This window comes from Adiantum capillus-veneris, chromosome 2 (genome assembly GCF_014529385.1).
Source record: "Adiantum capillus-veneris isolate H3 chromosome 2, ASM1452938v2, whole genome shotgun sequence".
NCBI classification, from domain to species: Eukaryota; Viridiplantae; Streptophyta; class Polypodiopsida; order Polypodiales; family Pteridaceae; genus Adiantum; species Adiantum capillus-veneris.
The window spans coordinates 117,314,716-117,321,331 of NC_140932.1; positions in this window are offsets into that span (position 1 = coordinate 117,314,716).

Consider the following 6,616-nt stretch of genomic DNA (forward strand, 5'->3'; position numbering starts at 1 on the left):
AATGGATTTCTGACTTCCAATAGATCATTGTGAACATCTGGTGTGAGTACCATTAGAATTTCTTCATAAAAAACAATTGAATCATTTATTGAACTCGGTTCTAATCTGAAGTTAAGGTTTTTTGGTGTAGACTGGTCTGGTACTTGACCATCAATCAGAACCAACCTTTCTCCAGTGTTCAACTCAGTAAATTGTTTTGGATATTGCTACTTCTATTGTTCAGCATGTTCCTTGTCCATCAATACTGCACTCATATCAATTTTTGTTATGGGAAAGTTGTTCATGGAGGCTAACATCCTCTCGATCTTGTTCATTCCATACTTCTTACATAACTCCGAGGGATCCCAAACTCTCAGCAAACTTTTTCGAGCAATGATAAAATCAAGCGAGTTGGTGAGAGGCACTTTATCATTAACTGCAAGACTTCTTGTGCATCAGCGTTTGACCTTGCACGCAAACGTCTCTCTCTCTCTCTCTCTCTCTCTCTCTCTCTACCCCCCCCCCCCCCCCCTTCCCTACTTTTGCACTATATTTGAGTATTTTCCACCTCTTTGTTTAATTATAGTAGACCTTAGTATTTTTCAACTCTTTGCTCATGGGGCAACCTTATTAGCCGACTATCGTGAATATTTTAGGGTGCTGCAAATTAAGTCTGTCACCTATTTCTTTCTATTTGTTAACCAATATATCCTTGTTGAGTTTTATTTAGCTTTTATGAGGAATCTACAAAGATCCCAAAAGACAAAATTGAAGGTCAACTGCAAGCAAGAAGTTTGGGTTGCGTCAACTACTGCATGGTTGTCTCCCTGCCTTTCTTGAAAGGAAGAATCTTAATAAAATCCATTAAGATTTTGTTCCCCATTTTTTATAATCCCTCCCCCCCTCTCTATCATCGTGCATGCAATCAACAAAGACTCCATAGTGACCTCTCTCTCTCTTTCTCTCTCTCTCTCTCTCTCTCTCTCTCTCTCTCTCTCTCTCTCTCTCTCTTATCAATCGTGTTCTTGGTATAACATGCAGGTTGATAAGGGAACATGGTCGCGTAAGGGGGGAGGCATAAGCCTCCATCACCAAACTGGGATATCAAACCCGACCATCCACAAACAACAAGCCAGACAAGACCTTCACCACATCAATAGACCCCAAAACCACCAGAGGAGCCGTAGCAGAGACAAACGGATGATAACCACTGCAAGATTTTACAAGCTATTCAAATGCCATCAAAGAAGGTTGGAGCAATGAAGATCGGAGTCACCAAAGAGGGGAGCCCTGCTACAAAACTCCCCCTTGTCGGGACCGACGCAAAACCGTCCGAAACACAAGAAGTATTGGTCGCCATTTTCCCCCAAGCAAGGGGAGAAGAAGGCGACCTGTGACAACTCAGGAATAAGTTTCAAGGCCTATGAAGCTTTTAATATAAGTGATACACTCGGTCATCGGATAAAAGGTTTGTTTTGGTTTTTGTCGATACCTTACAGCGTCAGGGTTGCAAAAAAGTACGCCAATAATGATGTTGCAAGCTTGTTGGGCGGATTTCAGTATGTGGAGGATGACATGCCATTAGAAGACAACAAATTCTTCCACTACAATGAGTTCAAGATTGTGTATGTTGACTTTTTGAAGCTCCAAGAGTCAATGATAATATTTTATGGGTTGACACAAGAAGAGTGTGATGGAAAAATGATATTTGTTATGAAGCTTGATGAGTGCCAAGTTGTTAAGGTCAACGCCTTGAAATGGTAAGCGTTACGTTGATGAGCAAGGCCTTGGTGTGTGTCGATGTTGAGCTAAATGCCAATGAGAAGGGAAACATGTGTTTAGGTGTTGAGTCAAAGAAAAATATTTGGTGGCTGGTAGCTTTTCATCTCCCACATGAGACACATGAGACTTTGAAATGGTATTTCAATCACACCGCAATCGTTGATGTCATTTGGCAACAGCAAGAAGGATAAAGATTGCATGTTTCAAGTCTTGGAATGTTCCAAGTTGAGTGGCATTTGGAAAGAGATATGTAAACACTCAAGTGTATGTTAGGGTGCGAGCAAGGTGCAATGAACCTCTTTCCAAGCATTTATTTGATACCATAGTAGAGTCTCAATGGGAACTAAGGGCAAGGCTGCAACGGCCAACAAGCGGAAAGGTGGTAAGGGTAAGGGTGAAAAATTTATAGCCAACTCTGCCCACTACACAAGCAGTGGGTAAAGCACTACAAAAATGGTTTCAAGGTATCCTTAGTTGTGACCAGCAAGTACCCCCTAATCGAAACATGGATGATCCAAATTGGGATCAAATTCTTCCAATACCACTGATAAATGTGCATGTGTGCACCGTTCATGCCCATCTACAAATTCTTGACAATGTGTTTATGCTCCATTTTAATTATGCTTGGAATTTGGAGCCTGCAGAAAGAAGAGAAGAGTGTATACGAGAACTTGAATCTATTCTATCGAGTGTTGGTCTACATGGGGGTGCAATTGAGCTATCAAAGGACAAGAAGGCATCTGGAAGTACACAAGATCGCCCTAATAAAGTATGTATGGGTGGTAGTAAAGCTAGGCATTTGCTTTCAAACTATTGTGACTCCCAAAGTCCCAATGAGTTTCAGCTGTGGAAAAAGGTGTGTGACTTTACCACATACAAAGGTAATGAAGCCATCCTAGGAACTAAGCGTGCTCATGTGTGGAAGTCTACTGATGATATTTTTCATCTTCTCAAAAAGGCAAAGCTAACTGATGATAAGATATCCAGCTTAAAGTTTGTAATCAATAGTTTTACAACACAAATGGTGGATGCTTGGGGAGGAATCCCAAAATCCGAGCAAGCCAAACCGAGCGAACTATAAACTGAGCAAAACCCTTGATGTTTATGATATGTATCCACAAAATGGTCAATTCACAATTTTAGGGTTGTTGTTAATCGGATACACATCCACCATCATAGAATTTTTAGATAGAAAATCTCTAATTGAATCACTTGTTTACATGACAAGTTAAAATTTTATGAAATCCATGCATGCCAAAGAGCTTGTATCAAAAAATGGTTATTTTAGTGATTGAAAAATCTTCTCACATATGAATCAAAAAGATACTATAATAGCATCAACAAAAAAATAGCATAGAGTAGTGGCTTGTTTTAGTGAGAAGCAACAAACATATATCTGTACTAGAGAAATCTTCAGCTCAGAAGTTGATCCTCTAAACTGTTTTTGACTTGACATCCATTTTTGAAAAAAAATTTCCAAACCTTTAAAGTTGCATATTCACCATCGCACCTCTTGGAATCACTTCACTTTTGTTTAAGTAGCATGATGCATGAACTCATGAGCCCAAGATTCAAGGCTGAGCACCTACATAAATATAACACAAATATGTTTATAATGCATATATGCACATCTCTTGCAGATGCACCTTAGTAAAATTGAAATTGCCATCGAGTATGTCACTCCCTTTGCACTATCATAACAAAGAAATCATTTGTTCTATTAAATATAACAATTACCTATCGTACTAACTTTATAGCCATGGTTCTCTACCCAAGTTAATCGTGCTTTTAAATTTCTCACTAACTTTGATCTCCATGTCACAATCTTTCCATCTCAAAACTTGGGATGGAATGCACTTGGAGCTAATTTTTGGGCAATCAAAATATAGCCAATGTCATGCACTTGGTTTGCCTTATGAGGTTGTAGGTGTGTGCCCTTTGCCGGCATGCATACATTAAGAGTAATATAGTCATCATAATAAATTGGGAGATCTTCAATAAACACAACTTTCTTAGTTGAATGAAGTGCAATGCATAAATTCCTTTGCATCTGCATACATTTTATCATATCAATCACACTAGTATGCACAACAAAGGAGGAGTTTTGGTCAGTGTCCACTTGAGCTATTATTGTGTTTTTGACCAAAACACTTTTGTTCAATTCATATTTTTAATATGAAAATTTTAGAACAAGTGCAATTCATGTTGATCAAGTATGAAGGTTTCTTTACTTCCGTCTAAAATTGTGGTTTCCATCTTCACTTTTGATCCCAATAATGTTCAATGAATGGAGGTCAACATGCTCTCCATCAAGCTAGAAACATGCTTTCAAAGTAGAAACATACACTTGAAAACATCTATTTTCAAGCATACACACTAGCTTTTGACCAAGGCAACGAGCGAATATTAATACTGCAGGAAACTCTACTCATTGATCAGTGGCTTGATCAGATTCCAAGAAAATAGGACACCCACATGTAGTTTTTTTATTTTGATATGGTATCACTAAAGCAATCTTCGGGAAAGATTTGTGTCAATTTAACCTGGAGCTACTTGAAAATCAATCTTCTTTGGTTTTAAAAGAAACAAAAAGGAAGTAAAGATCACATGAAAACAACTCATAAATTTTGCAAATTTGCAAAAACCTACTAGTATTTCCAATTTTCATCTTTACAAGGAGAAAAAACATTCTTAAAAACTATAATGAAAATTGCATGTTTAATTTTTTATTTGAAACCATACTCTGTTGTTGGTTGCGATGTTTTAAAATAGCAGGTATGACCAAGGTGTAGAGTATTTTTAACTGCCCTCTAGAATTTTTACAAAATCTTGGGTAGATTCCAAGCTTGTGTTGAAGAAACTGGTAAGATTCTACAAGTACATACTAGTGTAAATACTGACAAATGCTTCAAATTTTAGCCTGAATAATTAAGTGTACCCTTATTTTTTCTATTTAGAAGATATGTTTCTGGCAAGCCTGCTACGGAAGATCTGGAATGTTGCAACTGTCAGCCAATTGCCAATCTCTCTCTCTCTCTCTCTCTCTCTCTCTCTCTCTCTCTCTCTCTCGCTTAAAACCCTCAAGACACACTCCCAATATTTTGATATTAATGTGTACTTGTTCTGCACCTGAACTGAAGCCCTTGTCAATCCCCCCTCTCCTTTGCCCCGCAGAAGCCCCTCCAATGGATCGCCACCCTTCAATGTAATTGAGGAGTTCAACGTCTGGCGTAGCAAGCCCAAGCTTGCCTAAGCTGTTGCAGCCATTAAAGCTCTCACCGCTGTCATCCAAAGGAGAGAGACAACCACCATGATGGGTCTTGAGAAAGAGCTCCATAATGCTTCTGAAGCACTAAAGGTACCCTATCTAACATCAATAATGTTGTGTTCTGTATAACTTTGTTCAAGGTGTAGATTGTTCCATGCAAGACGATGTCAGTTTAGAAAATATTATCAACCGAGTAATTTGCATGCGGTACCTTCACACATGAACAAAAAGTTGACTGGATTGGATGGCATTGTAGAAAACTCTAGTAAAGAATGACCTATTTTATCAGCCATCGCTATGCAAGGACCAAAAAACTCTCCCTTGCTCTGCCAGATCGTTTGGATGCATTGCTACGATCAAATCACGTGTCATTTGCTTGTCTTACGACCACATGGCTCGTCTAGTTGCCTTTCACGCCTCAGGTACAGCACAGGGAATAACTGTGCAAAGTCCTAATGACTTTGCAGCTAAGCTTATCAGTCTACCTTACCCCCCACCATATTTGGATCCTAAGGTCAGAGGCAGTGCTTTACTGCAAAGTGTAATTAGCTATGCTTCTGGTGCACCTGGAATTCTCCGAAGCAACGGCTTTAACCTTGTAAGCGTCCATTTCTCTCTGCATATCTGAGTAGCATGTAGCATTAATGAAACTACAACTCTGCCGTCAACTCCTAGATGGACAAAAAACTCCTCAAGCACTCTCTCTCTCTCTCTCTCTCTCTCTAGGACGGCAATTTGAATTGAAAAACCTACTGCCAGTGATTGATGGCGGATGCAATTCTCTTACCCATTTTTAGTGCATTTCTCTACTATTGGAAGTGATAAATGCTTGCAGACAGGTAGGTATGGCGAAGCGGCATGTATCAATCAAACTTGCTCAGAATTCCACTTTGCACTGCTTTAAGAGCGTTTTGTGTGCTTAGCATTAGCTCTCAAAATTTCTACTACCAAGAGGCTGGAGAACCTTATAGCCTTGCATGCACGCAAACACTTTTACTATCAAGAGGTGTACCGAGGATAGAGAATCTTAAAGCGTGAGCAGTGGTCATCCTTTACTTTACTGCCCCCATGATCCCGCTTCTTGGAGCACAGTAAAGAATCGCACCCAACACGCCACATCATGATTCGTGAGCGTATAAAGGCGAGGAATGATTAGCACACATAAAGGTGGTGGAAGAATCGCGGCGGCGCGTATAAAACGTGGGGACCGTGCAAACCGCCAGCACGCCAGCTACTCAATAAGCTGTATAGGTGAAATGGGCGATGATAATTTTCTCATCGTCATAATTAAATCTTATGGGCCACAATACACAACAGAGCGGATGAGGATATTTCCTTCTTCGGCCCTGGCGTCCAAAACCCCGTGTTTGGCAAATACATATTAACCCTGCTTTTTCAAGGTTCAGAAAAATGGCATGGGCGAGCTGCGAGATCCTTCGACGAATTACGAAGTCTGAACAGGCCTGAGCTGGTTACCTTCCAATGAGTAGTCTGAACAGGCCTGTAGCCTTACATGCACGCAGACTCTCTTACTGCAGGTACAACACTAGACGGGATAGCTGTGAGAGCCTTGCAGCCTTGCATGCT